This window comes from Prosopis cineraria, unplaced genomic scaffold (genome assembly GCF_029017545.1).
Source record: "Prosopis cineraria cultivar Desert tree isolate PC_DT_omini unplaced genomic scaffold, ASM2901754v1 PC13, whole genome shotgun sequence".
Lineage (NCBI taxonomy): Eukaryota > Viridiplantae > Streptophyta > Magnoliopsida > Fabales > Fabaceae > Prosopis > Prosopis cineraria.
In genome coordinates this window covers 27545304-27562352 of record NW_026555344.1, presented here as the reverse complement: position 1 = coordinate 27562352, position 17049 = coordinate 27545304, and the positions used below count along the sequence as shown (strand labels likewise).

The following is a 17049-nucleotide window of genomic DNA, read 5'->3' as shown; positions in this document are numbered from 1 at the left end:
GCTTTGAAACGGAATTCTACTCTTATGATAGCTAGACCAATTAGAGTCCTACAGTACAACAAGTGTTGGAGACATCATACTGGGGAGTACTGGACATGTTTCAAGTGCCACAAGGTTGGACATGTTTCAAGTGCCACATTGCTTGGTATTGCCATAAGAATGCTCGTCACACCGATCATAGGTCTACTATTCCTAGTCGTGTGTTTGCTATGACAAGGGAAGAGGCTGAAGCTTCCCCAAAGCTTATTTGAGCTATGATTTCATTAAGAAATCAATAAATTTTTGCTTTGTTTGATTCTGGTGCCACTCACTTGTTTGTTTTTAGTGAGTATGCAAAAAGACTAAGTTTGCATGTTGTTGAAATGCCTTTCATAATGAATGTGTCTACACTGGCTAGTGCTTCAATGAGAACTAGTCGAGCTTGCTGAAAAGTAGAGTTGAAATTTGGTGAAATAGTCACAAGTATTGACTTGATTTATTTGCCCATGTCGGGAATTGACATGATAATTGACATGGATTAGTTGTCTGCTAATGGAGTGATGTTAGACTGTAATAAAAAGACAGTTTCATTACTAGTGTACACAGAAACTATAGGAAATGATGGGATTACACCACCTATACCTGTTACTACTCTGGAGACTCCTAAATTCCTATCAGCGGTATAAGTAGAGAAATTAGTGAAAGAAGGATGTCAAGCCTTTATAGTGTTTTGTTCACTATATGGAGTGTATGATGGAGCATTAGACAAGATTGGAGTTATTAATGAGTTTCCTAAGGTGTTTGCAGATGAAGTGTCAGGATTGCCACCAGAGAGAGATTGAGTTCTCAATTGATTTGGTACTGGCACCGAGCTAATCTCTAAGGCTTTGTATCGAATGGCTCCAATAGAATTGAATGAGCTTAAGAGGCAGCTAGAGGAGTTATTGGAGAAGGGGTTGATTAGACCTAACGTTTCACCTTAGGGATCACCTATTTTGTTTGTTAGGAAGAAAGATGCTAGCATGAGATTGTGTATAGACTACCGACAGTTGAATAAGGTGACAATTAAGAATAAGTATCTGTTACCTTAAATTGATGACTTGTTGGATCAGTTGGCTAGAGTGGCGGTATTCTCTAAGATTGACTTGAGATTTGGCTATCACCAATTGAGAGTGAAAATGGATGATGTGCCGAAGACTGCTTTCAAAACGAGATACGAGCACTATGAGTTTCTTGTTATGCCCTTCAAACTTATGAACACACCCATAATCTTTATGGATTACATAAACCGAATCTTTAGGCCTTACTTGGACAAGTTTGTAGTGGTCTTCAATGATGATATCTTAATATATTCGGTTGATGAGGAAGAACATGCTAAGCACCTGTGAATTGTGTTGCAAATTCTGAAAGAGAAGAAGCTTTATACAAAGTTGAGCAAATGTGAATTCTGGTTGCATGAGGTGAAGTTTTTAGGCCATGTAGTGTTAGCAAATGGTATTGCAATTGATTCCCATAAGGTGGATGTAGTACTACAATAGGAAAGACTAACTTCTGTGACAGAGATCCAAAGTTTATTTGGTCTAGCAAGATATTATAGAAGGTTTATTCAGGGATTTTCCTAGATTGCATTTGCTTTGACCAAATTGATTGAGAAAGATCAGCCTTTTATATGGATCGACAAGTGTGAAGAGGATTTCCAAGAGCTAAAGCAGATATTGACGAATGCACCTATGTTGACTATTCTAGATCCAAAATGGCCATTTGTGGTGTATGTAGACACTTCACTTAAGGGTCTTAGATGTGTCCTAATGCAAGATGATAGAGTTGTGGCATATGCTTCAAGATAATTAAGACCACACTATGAGAACTATCCTACCCACGATCTTGAGCTTGCGGCAGTGGTGTTTGCGCTTAAAATATAGAGACATTACTTACACAGTGCACAATTTGAGGTATACAGTGACTACAAAAGTCTCAAGTATCTAGTTGATTAGAAAGAGTTGAATACGAGGAAGTAGAGATGGATAGAGTTCTTGAAGGACTACAATTTTGAGTTAAAGTACCATCCTAGTAAGGCTAATGTAGTAACTGATGCGTTGAGTCGGAAGACACTACATATAGCATTCATGATAAGGCAAGAGCACAAGATACTAGAGGATTTCTCTAATAAGCACAAAAATGTTCCTAATTTCACGTCATACAACATGAATGTCACAGTGATTACAAGTGAGTTATGAAAGGAGCTGAGAAAAGCATAATTAGAAGATGAGTACTTGTTAGAAATTAGGGTGGACATTGAGGAGAACCAAACAACAGCCTTTAGCTTCAGTGATGATGGTTTCATGTTGTATCGTGATTGTATGTGTGTTCCTGATGATAAGGATATTAGAGAGATCATTTTATCAAAAGCTCACAAGAGTAAGCTAACAATCCACCCTGGTGCCACTAAGATGTACTAAGATTTGAAAAAGTAGTGGTGGTGACACGAAATAAAGCGAGATGTGACTGAGTTCGTTTCTTAGTGTTTGACATGTTAGAAAGTCAAGATAGAACACCAGAAGCCACCTGGGTTGTTACAACCTTTAGAAATCCTAATGTGAAAATGGGACAATGTGTTTATAGACTTCATAATGGGATTGCCACATACTCAGGTAAGTCATGATGCTATATCGGTGATTGTGGATAGACTAACTAAGTCAGCTCATTTTCTAGCCATTAGAGCAGACTATACCTTAGAGAGATTTGTTGAGGTTTATGTTCAAGAGATAGTACGGTTGCATAGGGTACCAAAAGAGATTATGTCAGATCGTGATTCGAGGTTCACATCGAACTTCTAGAGAGCTTTACACCAAGCTATAGGTACTAAGTTGAAGTTTAGTATGGCCTATCACCCCCAGATTGATAGTCAAACTGAAAGGACGATTCAAACTCTCGAGGATATGTTGCGAGCGTGTACTATTAAGTTTAGTAGAAGTTGGGATAAACATTACCACTTGTGAAGTTTTTCTATAATAATAGCTTTCATGCAAGTATTCAAATGGCTCCAAATGAAGCTTTATATAGTCAGAAGTGTCGATCGCCTCTTTGCTGGATTGAATTAAGTGAGAGGAGTATTTTGGGTCCGGATTTAGTGGATCAAACCATAGAGAAGATAGAAGTAATTCGACAGAAGTTGTTGACTGCCCAGATTGGGCATAAGAGTTATGCGGATAAGAGAAAGAGACTGCTAGAGTTTATGGTTGGAGACCATGTATTTTTGAAGGTATCACTTATGATTAGTATTGGGAGGTCTATCCGAGCCAAGAAGTTGACTCCTAGATATATTAGTCTATTTGAGATTCTAAAGAGAATTAGGCCTTTGGCGTATTGAATTACATTACACCCATATTTATCAGGTGTACATGACGTGTTTCATGTCTCACAACTCAAGAAGTACCAACCTGATCCGTCTAACATTATCGAACCAGAAGAAGTAGAGCTACGGGAGAACTTAACCTACCGAATTAAGCCGGAAAGGATAGCTGATGTGAAAGATAAGCAGTTAAGAAATAAAACTATCTGCTTAGTGAAATGAATATGGAAGGGAATAACTCCCGGAGATGCCACTTAGGAAATGGAGGAGAAAATGAGGCAACAGTATCCCCATCCTTTCTAGTAAGGTAAGATTTACATGATTTACTGAATTTTGAGGATAAAATTCTTAAAAGGAGAGGAGAGTTGTAACATCTGGGAAAATTTAACCCTGGTTTATTAACCTAATGAGGGTAATTAGCGAGTTAATGAGGTGTGTGGCCAGAGGGGCTTAACTTGGCATAATTGTTGTGATTTTAGCCCTAAAAGTGGGTCTGGATCGATGGCAGGCCACTCGGGTAAGGAAAAAGGAAGAAAAAGTGAAGAATTATTCTCTGTGCCACACACCGCAGTGCATGGTTGGTCTGCAGTGGTGCACAGAGACAAATTTGAATAACGAGCTCTTTTGTGCCATGTACCATAGCTAAAATTATGATATATCAGTTACGTTCTGCATGCGAAAACATAAGAAAAGGAGAAGAGGAAAATGAAGAGCTCAACTTAACCTCTGTTAGTGTTGGAAATTGTGCCCTAAGGCCAATCATTATACTATGCACATTATTATTTAATGAATTTCTCTTTTGTTATCATAACAATTGCATATTCAATATGATAACTGTATCCTTGGACAAACTATACTAATTGTCCTAAATGTCCCTAGTCAGTCATCTATGAGGGATCATAGATGGAACAAGACTAGTATGACTTTGATTAATTATAGAGATGCAAATCAAAGTCATAGGAACTTGAAAGAGTTCAAGGTGCTGGACTGACCTGCTATGAGAAAGCTGCATGGTACAAGTCATAAGCTTATCTCATATGTACCATGTACCATAGCTAAAATTATGATATATCAGTTACGTTCTGCATGCGAAAACATAAGAAAAGGAGAAGAGGAAAATGAAGAGCTCAACTTAACCTCTGTTAGTGTTGGAAATTGTGCCCTAAGGCCAATCATTATACTATGCACATTATTATTTAATGAATTTCTCTTTTGTTATCATAACAATTGCATATTCAATATGATAACTGTATCCTTGGACAAACTATACTAATTGTCCTAAATGTCCCTAGTCAGTCATCTATGAGGGATCATAGATGGAACAAGACTAGTATGACTTTGATTAATTATAGAGATGCAAATCAAAGTCATAGGAACTTGAAAGAGTTCAAGGTGCTGGACTGACCTGCTATGAGAAAGCTGCATGGTACAAGTCATAAGCTTATCTCATATGTAACTATATCACTAAGCCCTTTGACCTGAGATCATCATGGATTCCTACATGATGACCACTGAACTTTGACCTAGTGAAAGGTCACATTTGACCAGGTGATCATAAAAGCTGTGATTGAGTTTAGTGATATTTATATAGAGGAATATGAGTAGTTAAGATGAAATTTGTCCCTCACATTAAGTGAGAGATATTACTAAGCCCCTCGATAAGTAAGATTGAGAAAATGTATGGCTATACTACAATAGAAAGGGTTTTTCCATTGCTACTGTCAGTTTACTTAGAGATCGAGAAAGTAACGGTCAAGTAAAGGAGAATGACAATTTCATGTCTCATACTTGACCGAAACATCACGTGACGAAAGGGATGCGATACGGTTACATGATAGGTTACATCGGATCATCGATCCCCATGTGAATTAAGTAATTGCAATGTCTTGCTAGATGCCACTTGTGACTTATGGGCCAATAGCTTAATTAGCCTATTGCCAATTTCATATAGGCCTACAGGGTTACACACAAGAACAACCCAACTCGAACTAAAATGTCTAAGTTCATTGAATATGGAATATGTCTAGATTTAATGAATGTAATATAGGGTAAATGAATTTTATATATATATATATATATTTGAATATTTATTTGATAAATATTTATATATATTTATATAAAATATAAAATATAAAATATAATTTTATATATATATATATATTTGAAATAAATATATATATATAGATATTCATATGTACGTGTGTGTATATATATTAGACATATATATATGATATATAAAATTAAATATATATAATAATATGTATATATATATTTGTATATATATAATATAATATGTATATGTGATATATATTATATTATATTATATTATGTTAGTTTTAAATTTAATTTTATATGATAGATTAAATTTAATAACTAACATGATATGAGAGAATATCATGTCAGTTTGATAATTTGAATTTATAAGATAAATTTAAATTAGATGTGATATCATGGTTAAATTTATGAGATAAATTTAATTATATTTTCGTGGGCCTTTTAAGTGGAAGATGAAAACCCTTATCTATATACCATATATAGATAGGGACATTCTTTATGAAGGATGAGAGAGTTAGAAAAGTTCTGATGGCAAAAACACTTTGAGAGTCACGAAACACCCTATAGAAAGGAAAAATAACATTTAAAGAAGAACAGACGCTTGGAGTGCTAGCACACTATTCGAGTTAGAGAGTTGTTCGTGTGGATGTCAGTAAAGGAAGCAGATCTACGTTATCAGCTCCTGAGATCTAAACTCTTGAAGAGAATGTGCGCCATTGTTTAAAGAATTAAAAGGTAACTCTTCTATCCACCTTGACTTAAACGAGCTCATTCGATCCATATCAAGATAAGGACTTTAAAATTTTAATCTTCCACTGTGCCTCCCAATCCAACATGCTAGGGCACAGCCTTGGCTTTCATTGTTGGCATTTTGAAGCTCCCAAAGACCTAAGGTAAGTTTATGGTGCCTCATTCTTTGTTTCTCTCCCTCATTTATGATGATTTATGGTAGGGTTTGAGTTGGAAGATGGATTTTTGATCCACAGGAGTATGGGTCTGATTCCATTGGTTAAAATAAGTATAATAGAAGTTGTTTAAGATATTGGAATACTATATCAATGATTTTGGAAGTGGTTGGTCCATAGGAGAATTTATTATCCAAAAATTGATATTTATGAGGTAGTTAGGAGAGGTTTATGTACATTAATAATGGTTTGAGGTGTTATTAATGATAAGATGCATTAATAGAACTTAATAAGCCCATTGGGTATGAATGGGTAGTGATTATGAGTTGGTAAAAATAGAGTATATGAAGTTATATTGACAAAGCTTCAAGAGTTAAACAATGATGAAATTCTTGTGGTATGGATATAGTGAAGTTCATTTTTGGCACCATTAGAGCTTATTAAAACTTTAGAAAGTTTGTATAGTGAGAGGTAAACCTTTGACCTCTTAAAGGTTTAAGGTAACCGAGGAAAACTTAGTCTTTATAGTTGAATGTTAACTGTGTTTGTGAAATGTGAATTATGAATTAAATTAATGATGCATATTGGCAAAGTATTAGATTTGTGAAATGGCTTTTGGAAAGAAATCCTTAATTATGCCACCCTTGTTGTTTTACAAAATTGATTGTGATTTATTACTGTAGGTGGAGAATTGTGATGAATTATGTGTTGAATTGTGAAATATTTGAGTCATGTGACTTCATGTATTATGAATTGATTATTAAAGTGCATATTATGTGAGAAATGTGCATAGCATGATCATTGGCAAGAGTTTGCCTAGGGAGAGAAGTAGATTGGTTGAAAATCCACATAGTATTGGTAGTGATCGTTAGAATCGGCAACTAGCCTTAGCACCAACCGTTGGAATCGAGGGGTTGTCCTTGTCCCATGGTTAATTTGGGACTGTCCTACTTATTTTATGAGGGACTTGAACCAAACTAGTCTTCATCGGTTCATGAGGAGGCTAGATTAGGGGTACCACACCCTATGGTTGCTAGTATTGGAGGAAACCGAATTACATAAGTGAGTGACTTTACCTTGGCTCGGTAGCTCCTTAAGAGTGTATGGTTGTTATTTTTACAACCCTGTGTTATGTTTTGCAAAATAATATGATAAAGTGTTTTACGGCAAGCCCAATCACATGGTTGTTAGTTTTATGAACTGTGGCCGAGTGTTATGTGTTATCTTTGCTTATTTGCCTAATTGTATCTATTTATAATTAATATGCAACTATATGGGTTAAGTAAAACTCGGTTACTGAGTGATTTTTCTCACCCCTCAATTCTCAATATTTTCAGGACCTAGTTCATCGGATTCGAGTTGGGGAAAACATACAAAGGCTTAAGATTGTGGAGTAATCCTCTATATGCCTCTCTTTTATTGCTTTCATGTGCATTTATTAAGGTAATTTCCAACTAGAATTATTTGACATGATTTATGCACTACTTGCATGATTTGTGTCTAACTAGTGTATTTTATGCCCTGGGTTAGTAAGTTTTGGTTGTGAACCTATGGATAGGGCCAAAATACTTGTGCAAGTAGGAACATATGTGTTTTGAGAAATTTGAAATGAAATTGATGGTTTTGTGCAACATTTCCTTCCCCTTTATATTTTGTGAAAATCGGGGTTGAGTGGTGATTTTATGAGATAAGTGTTTTTAATTGTGTGTGATGCGTTGCACGAGTCTGCAAGAGTCCATTGAGTGCGGTCGGATGGTTAATGTGAGCTATTGGCACGTGTGATTGAGTTGAGACACTCCATTTTTGAAATTTTGTGAAAAAGTGGTCATAATAGATTTTGGTGTCCAACTTTTTATAGAAAATGAGTTTGAGTATGAAACTATTACCATTAGCTTGAGATAGGAGAAAGCTTCGTGTAGACACCAAAACCACCTTAATTGGATATTGGATGGAGATTTGGGATGCATTGGAAGTTTGCTTCCCATGCTCTCAAATGATAGCACTGATGCTATCAAATTTTGTGTAATGCGCCATGGCACACATGCCGTAAGCCACGGCATGCGTGACACTTTTTACACAAAATCTATTTTTGAGGTTTAAAACTCATTATTTTGGGTCCCAATTAATTTCTTAGCTTCCGCTTTACTGTCAAAACTCTGATTTAAATAATGTTTGAGATTTGAATTGTTGAAATTGGGATTCCTTTGAAAGAATTTTCAGAAATTCCTTTTATAAAACTTTACAATTTGGTAATCGTTGAGGGTTAAACCTTAGGTTGCCATGATTTAGAGTCAAGCATGGTTAGTAAGGGAGACTTTATGGTTTAGTATCAAGGAGGTTACAATAACTTCTTGCTCTGAGGTATAAATTACCACCTAAAATATAGTTTCCATTCGCTCGATCCACAATTCTACTTTACCCTTTCTCATACTTCCATCAAATGTTGGCAGGTTGAACTGAATAAATATCTTTCAAGCACAATCAATAAATGGATTAGTGCCAGGAATTTTTAGCCTGCTACCCGAACCTTGAGACGATTTAAGTCTACTATGTGCTTCCTCATGCATTGGGATATTTTGAGCTTCAACTCTCTCTCCTTGCTCTTTACCCCTTAGGAACGTGTCATGATCACTTACAGTCTGCCTTATGTTAACAACCATATCCCTGAGCTCTTCTAGTAGCACATCATGTCTATCTCTTTGCAGCTAAACTGGTTGGACTTTTGGCTCTTGCTCCTCCTCTATAATCCATCTAGACACCACCATTCTAGCTTGAGCGCCTCTCATAATGTACTATTTTCTCCCCTTCTAAGGAAGAAAATATGAAACACAAAGGATATCAGAGAAAGAGTCAAGTAATGAACAAGTATAAGTTGCCATATCTCTAAATGAATGCAACAATCATAATCAGGTTTCAAAACTCAAGAAACTAATACAAAAATATAACCTCCTCTTATATCCACTTAATATAGGAGAAGATTACAGTGTTACCACATCATTCACAAAACAATCAGTAAACAAATGTTTTATTTGAAAAGCTTGAGCCCAAGACTCGTTTCACAAAATCATAATTCATCAAAGAAAAACACAATAGAAATAATTTGCACATTACTCTAATACATAGTGGATATAACCCACCAACATTCCTATCTCAATTGCATGCATTTTCATCATAAAATAAGGTTAGGATTTGGTCCATGCATCGTGACGTGTAGTACGTATGCCACAACATGTGGCATAAAGCCACACGCTCAACTTTTTTATGTCATGCACTGCAGCATGTGACACCATGTGCTGTGGCATGCCTATCCAATTTTCTATTGTCATTTTAATAGCAAAAATGACAAACTTTTGGCATGTCCATTTTCATATACGACATTCAATTAGAGTGATTTAAGTGCCCATATATAGTTTAACTCATAAGCTAACTAATGAGATAGGTTTGGACACGATCTAATGGTCTGATGAAAATTTAGACACCCAAGTGTAAAAAGTCACTTTTTCTAAAAAAATTGCGCACCCAAGCACTCAAATCGATCCCTTTTTCTCATTAGACCATAGAAGGCCTTGAATCAAGTTCAAAAGGACCTAATACAACTAACTAACTATAATTTATCTCAATCATACACCTATATCAAAATTTGACCCTTCTATGATCAATTTCCACATTTTCACAATTTCACAAACTTTGCCATCTCTTAGTAGAACTTGGCTCACTTGGCCATTTCTCAACACATTCATATGGATAGCACATTTAATATATAATCTTAGCTCCAAGTTTCTCATTTCATTATAATTTCTCCCTTAGGCTTAAAATTCACTCACACAAACAACCAATTCAATCACAAACATTCAAATCATAGCCCCCTTATTTTAATTCAATACATATACACACAATCAGGCTAGATTTCACAAAATCTCTATTCAATTCATGCTTGCAATCCTATGGAAACTCATTTACACATAAACACAAGAATTCTTAGTTCATTACACAAACTCTAGAGTCACACAGCTTCCACAACTCAAGCCAGTCTAGACTTTCTTCCCTTGCCTTGATCACTACCCGGCCCTATAAACGTGTAACCATAGGAGTGAGATAAAAATTTTAGTAACAAAATAACTCACTCCTATTGACTATCACATGCAACAATATAGAAGTAAAGCATATTATACCATTCAAATCTCATTAAAATAACATTTATATCACATAACACATATCCATTTCCTTTTTATCACTTTCACATATATCATTCCACAACATCTCATAGCATCATAGTGTAACATTCAAAAACTTCAAATCTAGAAAAATTGACTAATTAAGGAATAAATTAGTTAAAAAAATATGATTAATTAATTTTTGGGTTGCTAATTGGCTTTTTAGGTCATATTTGGCTCTAAATTGAGTTAGGATGGACATTGGATCAAGTCGGGTGGCATCGAGGGGAGCAAAATTGACATTTTACTCACTGTGTTGTAAGCCGTGGCTTGTGTGGCATGCATTGCAGCGCACGGCACAGCAGGCAACTTAAATTTTCAAAAATCATTAGAAAATGACAGTTTTTGTGGTGAAAAACCTCGAACACGAAGGGGCAAGCTTTAACCACTTCTAGGGCATCATTTTAGGAGAATTTTAAAGATAATTTAAGCCTTCAAACTCTTAAGTAGGTTTCCTACCTTTCTCCTCTACCTTTTCATCTCATTTTCCATGGGATTTAAAAGTGGGAGAATTTGCTCTGAATGGATTAAGCTATGAGTCTATGTTTTGAAGGTTTTTATTGACTCTAAAGGTTTCATTTAAGTTTATTAATCTTGGATATGTGGTAATATGAAGCTACTTTATTGTTTGGTGAAATTTGGATCAAGCCTTAACTTGATCATGGAGTTTTGAAGTGTGATAAGTTGAGATATTAAGTGTTATATTGTGATAGAGTTAGAGGAAGGCTTAAAGGGATTGTGCGAGCAAATTGTAATCTTAACAAGCCTCTTTGTTGAGAATATGAGTGAGAAGTAGGAGAATTGGGAGGTTATTGGTAGCTAATAGTGCTTGTGTTAATTCAAAATTAACATATAGTACTTGTTGATGCAGATTATGGTGTGGGAAGATTTGCCTTGACACAAGAAGAGATTTAGTACCACAGGTAACCCTTTTAGTAACAAAAGGATTGAGGTAACTAGATAATTTGTATTATTTATTACCTTATATAAGTTATTCTCAAGTTGCTTTTTTATGATTTGTTGTGTATATATGTATACATTTTGTAAATTTTAACTATTTAGAAAACGAGTGAAGTATTGGTATGTGAAATTCTATATTTTTGAAGTAAATGGTAAGATTTGTTATATTTGTTTAGAAAGTTGTTTATGCATGGTCAAGTGGAGATATGTAGTGAAATATGGCATATTATAGGGTGGGAGGTCACCCTAGTAGAGTAGGGAAGATTAAGTCCATATGGCACTGCTAGTACCTCAGGATGCCAGGTACAGCACTTACTCTCCTTAGTACCCGAAAATGAGTGTGGTGTTGGAGACTTACTCTCCTTAGTACCTAAAAAGGTGCAGAGTTGGAGAATATGTTCCTTAGCATCCGTAGGATACGGTGTTGGAGTAACGACACCCTAATTACTTGTAATAGGGGGAACCAGTAGTTCAGAAGTGGTTTAGGACACCTTGGTTGGGTAATCTTACCATGGATAGTGAGCTTGGGGACCATACATGTGGTTTGGTTCTGTGAAATAGCCTACCGATTTGGTCGGGAGTATTGGAGGACCGGATGGTTAGGGATCATGCATGTAACTTACAGTGATTTTATATTGTGTGTTTATTTTACTTGATTTAAGGCTTATTTATAACTTGGCATGTTAATCAATAATGTAGATTATCTTAGTTACTGAGATTTTTATCTCACCCCGTGGTTATCATTTTACTGGTTCTACCACTGAGATTGAGCAAGGGAAGGAATCGGGCAAGGGCTAGCATACTTGCTACATTCTCATTGTAAAGCTTGATTTTATTTTGAGTCGTGTACATAAACTTATATGGATGATATTATATGTTGCCAACTAGGAATGCATATCATTTTGATTGGTTGCACTTGTTTCATACTATGTTATTTTGTGTTTTAGCCCAATATAATATATGATGTGAATATGTGGCAATTTTTGTCGTGATGGGCTAAAATACTAATATAAGTGCAAGGAATGTTTGACAATGTGGTGACAATGTATATGTAGTGTATAATGTGGTAATAGAGGCCAAATAGTATATATGGTATTAATTTTGTATTTTGGCCATATTGGGTGAAAAGGGGATTAAGTGGCCAAATTTTGTATTTGATATGTTTTTGTGTATATGAATGCCCAATCAAGTGTATTTTGGTCCATTGGACTTGGTTCAAGCCTCAAAATAGGTTAATAGTATAAGTTTTGAGTTTTGGGTACTTGGATGCTTGAAAATCGCTTTAAAAACTGAATTTTGCATCTGAGTATCTAAAATTATCATACGGTGTTAGATCGTAACAAAACTTTACTATTAGTTAGCTTATTGAATAAGCTTTGTGTGGGCACTTGAATTACTCCAATCGAATATTAGATGCGAAAATGACATGCGTTTGAAGTTCGTCTAGAAAAGCTATCATGACAGCACTGTCATGGACACATGTGCCACGGCTCATTTTGCTCAAGCCGTGGCACACGATACAGTGAGCAAACTTGCCTTTTTGTGCCACATGTTGCAGCGCATGGACCAAAATACTCAAAAATGACATTTTTGGCCCTGTTTTGAAGTGTTTTGCTTCCCAAAACTTTTCCATGCTTCCAATACCTTTATAAATCATTAAGTTTGAGCTCAAACTACAAATTTAAAGGGTTTTTATGGGATCCTAAATTTTTCAAAATTATTTCTAAAAAATTATTAGTTTTAACCCTTATATAGATAATGTGAGCTTAGGAGCAATCTTTACTCCTAATTATGATTATTTGTTGTGATTGTGTGGTGAATTTTGGTAATGTCAAGGTGAACATTACACATAGCATCATATAACATATTACAGCATGATCACTACCAATTAAACCTCTAAATTACCCCGACACGAAACCATAAGCTCACTTTAGACTAATGTACACTCTTATTGGCCTTGAGCTTACCTACAGTGGTAGAATCATTCGGCCAAAGATGTCTTAACCCACATACGGACTATGGTTTTCCCTAATACACACAATGGGGCATTGTTGACTCTAACAGCATATCACAAAGACACTAAGAAGTCTCTCATCTCCAACACTGTACCTCAATGGGCACTAAGGAAATCTTCTCCAACATCGTACCTTACAAGATACTAAGGAGAATTGTTTCCAACACCACACCCTATTGGATACTAAGGAAACCTTGCCATATAGTCTTTATCATCTCCTCTACTTAGGTGAACTCCTACCCCTATGATCATGCTTTCCAAACCATTTAAGGTTTCCATTTACCATTTTACTTATTTCTTAAACATAGCATATATATATATAATACATTCCATTTGAAATCATACATTTTAATGCTTTATTTCAACCAAAAGCCATTTCTCACAATAATCACATAATGCTATAAAACATGCTCAGCTTAAAACCATTTCATGCACTACATAGCATACTAACATACAGTTACAATAAATAGTCAAACAAAGAAAGTTATTCGGTTATCTTAACCTTTCTGTCACTAGAAAGGTTACCCATGGATTTCAATTATTGCAATAGCTTATCTCAAGCTTCCTTTCTCTACTCACAAGTCCAATATGCCAATCTAAACACATTTGGCACATTTTAGTAATTTGGTCCATTTTGACCAAAAACTCATTTTTATTACTTAAGGCTATATTCATCCGTAAACTCTTTTCCATTTATCTATTATAAGTCCATTACTACCCAATTACTACTTCATATCACCTCAACCAGTCTTATTTTACTAAAATTAAAATTTTTCCCTACAACTCTCTCTAAGGTCAAATTGAGCCTATGAGTTGAAAGCTCTACTATTCAGCTTTAAACTAGTCACAAAGCTCTAATTTAACTTTTGAGAACCTTTTTATTACTATTAGGTAAGAATCAAACCCCTCAAATTCCACCGATTCAATCTCCCTATAACTCATTTTCAGAGAAATTTGTGTATAATAGATGGTAAGAGTTATACGTAGCTTACCTGATAAGTTATCAATTAGAAGCACCTTCCACTACTCTGAAATTGCTTGCCCTATATAACATCCTGAATTTCTTAATCCTAAGTTTAGAGGTAAATCAAGGGTGAAGTGGAAATTAAAGTGGGATTAGAGATTCAGAGGACTAATTAGTATTTTGACTAGTTTATGTGTTGTATGAACAGATATGGGTGATAGGAGTGTGTTTCAGGTCAAAGCAAGTAGGCGTGGTGAGAAGAAGTCTCACTGTGCCATGCGCCGCGGCTCGTGCTTCGTGTGCCGCGGCACATGGACCAGAATTTACCTTCATAAGTCGTGAATTTCAAAAAATTTTAGAGGAGAGAATTTGAGAAACACACAAAACATAGAGAGGAGAAGGGCTGAGAAGATAGGTTAAGTCATTTTAAAGTGGTGGAAGGTGATTCAGATCGGTAACTTGCCAGGTAAGCTACGTATAACTCTTACATTCCATTCTGCACAAATTTCTCTGAACATGAGTTATAGGGAAATTGAATCGGTGAAATTTGAGGGGTTTAATTCTTTCCCAATAGTAATAAAAAGGTAATTGAAAGTTAAATTAGAGCTTTGTGACTAGTTTAGAGCTGAACGGTAGAGCTTTGAGCCCAGAGGCTCAATTTTGGGTCTTTAGAGAGAGAAAGTTAGAGCAAAATCTATCTTGAGTGAAATAAGACTGGTTGAGGTGATATAAAGTAGTAATTAGGTAGTTATGGACTTAGATAGATAAATGAAAAAGAGTTTATGGATGAATATAGCCCTAAATAGTACAAATGAGTTTTTGGTCAAAATAGGCTAAATGACTAAAATGTGCTAAATGTGTTCAAATTGGCATATTGGGCGATTGAGTAGAGAAAGGAAGCTTGAGATAAGCTTGTACGATAGTAAAAATCTACGGGTAACCTTTCTAGTGACAGAAGGGTTGAGGTAACTGAATAACTTCTTTTGTTTGACTGTTTATTGTAACTGTATGCTAGTATGCTATGTAATGCATGAACTAGTTTTGAATTAAGCATGTTTTGTGGCATTGAGTGATTGTGTGTGTAAAATGAATTTTGGTTGAAATGAGCATTGAAATTTTGTTTTGTAATGTAAAGTGATATATATATGTGTGTGTGTGTGTGTGTGTGTGTGTGTGTTATGTATAAGAAAAAGTAAATTGTGAAAAGGGAACTTTAAATGGCTCGAGAAAACATGATCTAAGTGGTGGGAGTTCACCCGAGTATAGGGGATGATAATGACCATATAACAAGGTTTTCTTAGTACCCTGTTAGGGTACAGTGTTGGAAATAATTCTCCTTAGTGCCTTGAAAGGTGCTATGTTAGAGAAGATCTCTTGAGTGCCTATTAAGATACTGTGTTGGAGATGAGAGATTCCTTAGTATCTTTGTGATATGGGTGGGAGTCAACGACGCCCTATTGTATGTATTAGGGGAAAACCATAGTCTGTATTGTACGTTAGAACATCTTTGGCCTGATGATTCTACCACTGCAGGTGAGCTCAAGACTAATGAGAGTGTACATTGGTCTCAAATGAGCCTATGGTTTTATGTCAGGGTAATTTAGAGGATTGGTTGGTAGAGATCATACTAGTATTTTATAATATGATGAAATATCTTAAGATAGCATGGAATCCTTCGGGATTGATGAAAAGTGAAATATGAAATGTGATGTGATGTAAATACTACTTTATGAGGTTTTAATGGTATACTATGTTTACTTTCATATTATTGCATGTGATAGGAAATAGGAGTGAGTTATTCTATTACTGAGATTTTTATCTCACCCCCGTGGTTACATGTTTACAGGACTGGGAAGTGAGCAGGCCAAGGGAAGAGAGTTTGGACCAGCTTGAGTTAAGAAGCCATGTACTCTAAGGTTGTGTAATAAACCGAATCGAAATATTGTATATATAAGTGTATATGAGTTGCCATAGGTTGCATGCATGTATTGAATTGAGTTTTTGTAAAATCAAGCCCAAATTATGTGTATATGTGTTATTTGAGACAAAGGGGCTTTGATTTGAGTATATTTAGGAGGCAATGGTTGTGTGTTGGTGAATCTTAAGCCAAAGGACAAATTATGAGGAAATGTGTAATTTAGCAGCTAAGATTGTATTTTGATTATGATGGATAAATCTTAAGTCAAAAGCTAAAATTATGATGAAATGAGTAACTTGGGGGCTAAGATTATATTATGAATAGAATTGCATATGTATGAGTTGAGAAGTAACCAAGTGGGCTATGTTATGCTAAAAAATGGCATAGTTTGTGAAATTAATAAATTGTGAAAATTGGTCGTAGAAGGGTCAAATTTCGATATATGAGTGTGATTATGATGAGTTAAGGTAGTGGTAACACCATAATCTTCTCTTATATTAAGTAGATATATGAGAGGAGGTTACATTTTGGTATCAGTCTCTCAATTTTTGAGACCTGATTGTTATTGATGCATTCATTTAGAAATATGGCAAATTATCTTATTCATTACACAACTTTTTCCCTAATGCCCTTTGTGTTTCGCATTTTCATCCTTAGGAAGGGAGAAAATAGTACAGTATGAGAGGCA

At 35.3% G+C, this 17049-nt stretch overlaps 1 long non-coding RNA gene across 3 annotated transcripts; it reads left to right on the top strand.

Annotated features, from left to right (window-relative positions):
- The first annotated feature begins 5727 nt into the window (after positions 1 to 5727).
- LOC129290681 (uncharacterized) lies at positions 5728 to 16590 on the top strand. 3 transcript variants are annotated; one of them, XR_008588502.1, is made up of 5 exons: positions 5728 to 6121; positions 6228 to 6279; positions 7629 to 7734; positions 11377 to 11428; positions 16290 to 16590. It is a non-coding gene; the product is annotated as an uncharacterized LOC129290681 (long non-coding RNA). The 3 variants fall into 3 exon arrangements; XR_008588503.1 differs by lacking the exon at positions 6228 to 6279; XR_008588501.1 differs by lacking the exons at positions 5728 to 6121; positions 6228 to 6279 and having other exon boundaries at positions 7351 to 7734.
- Positions 16591 to 17049: the final 459 nt, after the last annotated feature.